Below are 1,583 nucleotides of genomic sequence, written 5' to 3'. Positions count from 1 at the left end.
CTGATGCCTATGAATGAGGCAAATTGTCAAAGAAGTGATGATCTTACAAAAAATGACTTAGGCGATTATTTTAACAGTGTGACGATAACAACTTTCATAATGTTGTTGACTAGCAGGATGCTAACGGGCGAAGGCTAAAGCTAAAAACAAAAAAAAATGTAAACGACGACGTCCACAAAGATGATCCTAAATCAACATTACCCCAAAATTGAGCCGATAAGGACACAACCGAGGACACAACGCACAATTCAACTGGACCTGCAGATTTTCGAATTTATCGGCCCGCCTCCAGGAGGATCCTGATTGGGTAGCGGGACAGGAACATCTCGCGTATGATTGGCTTTCACTGAATGTCAATCAATGATGATTCCGGAAGCGGAAGTAAAACTGTGAACTGTGTTAAAGTCCTTAACCCTTTATCAGGCGAAGAACTATATTTGGTAACTTCAGCGGGTATCTAAAATGAGTAATAAATAAAATTATATTTTGAGAAAAAAGTTGCAAATTTACTAAATTAAAGTGGCAAATCTACAAGAAAAAAAAATGCAGATTTAAGAGATTTAAAGTGGCAAATTTGCACGAAAAAATCGCAGATTTACAAGAAAAAGGTTAAAAGCAACTTTTTTCTCGCAGATTCACCACTTTAATGTCATAAACTTTTTTCTCAAAATATTACCCCCCTCCCCCAGGTCCGTATGTTTTTTTTTTTTTTTTTACACATTCTGGCAATATTCTCTAGGTTTGAAATTTGGAATTTGCAGGTATTTCAATGAGTGTCCTATTAAGTTTTGGAGATCCAATAATTGTTTTTAATGGAATAGAGTATAAAATATAATAGGCTATGGTATCATATGATAAAGTATAATATATTAATGTAGCCTATAATAGTATAGTATAGAGATATAGATAAAGTTATTACTGTAAATAAAACGTGTGTTTTCAATAAGGGTTACAAAAGATATTGTAGGCCTACTGAGATAGATAGATAGATAGATAGATAGATAGATAGATAGATAGATAGATAGATAGATAGACTTTATTCATCCCAACTTGGGAAATTACAGTGTAGTAGCAGCATTACACACAGAGACAATAACAACACAATTAAATAAGAACAACCTAGGCATACTTCAAGCAATAAAATATAAAAATACAATAAGAAATAAAGTGTCTAAAGAAGGAGTATGTATTAAGGAGTAGAATTCCAGTGCAGAATAAATATGAATATACAGTATAAAAATAAATGTTTGGTGCTGTGAAACAAATAAGGTGCAATGAACAGTGTGCATAAAAAACACATGAGGAACATCATTACTTCATTATCATCATTTACTTTATTGCTTAACTTCAGAATAGCAGCGAATTAAGAATGTCGGACTCTTATTGTGAAGTGCACGCACAGAGTTAGACAGGAAGTAGTTTGATAAATCAACCAGGACATTTATTTTTGTTTTTGTAAAACAACTTAATTTCTAGGACGAGACGTCGGAGCATCTCGCCCGAAAGGTGGAATTGAACCACTCTGCCGCTAAGCAGCTACAGGTTTGAAGCCTGCACCCCGGACCACCGAGGCTCATCCGGGC

The 1,583-nt window shown here is 34.7% G+C and overlaps 1 non-coding gene across 1 annotated transcript; it reads right to left on the bottom strand.

The window, feature by feature from the left end:
- Nucleotides 1-1,496: 1,496 nt before the first annotated feature.
- Nucleotides 1,497-1,583, bottom strand: trnastop-uca (transfer RNA opal suppressor (anticodon UCA)). Its single transcript has one exon. It is a non-coding gene; the product is annotated as a tRNA-Sec (tRNA).

This window comes from Centropristis striata, chromosome 4 (genome assembly GCF_030273125.1).
Source record: "Centropristis striata isolate RG_2023a ecotype Rhode Island chromosome 4, C.striata_1.0, whole genome shotgun sequence".
Taxonomy (NCBI): Eukaryota; Metazoa; Chordata; class Actinopteri; order Perciformes; family Serranidae; genus Centropristis; species Centropristis striata.
The sequence above is the reverse complement of the archived record's forward strand: the minus strand, read 5'-3'. Positions and strand labels throughout refer to the sequence as shown.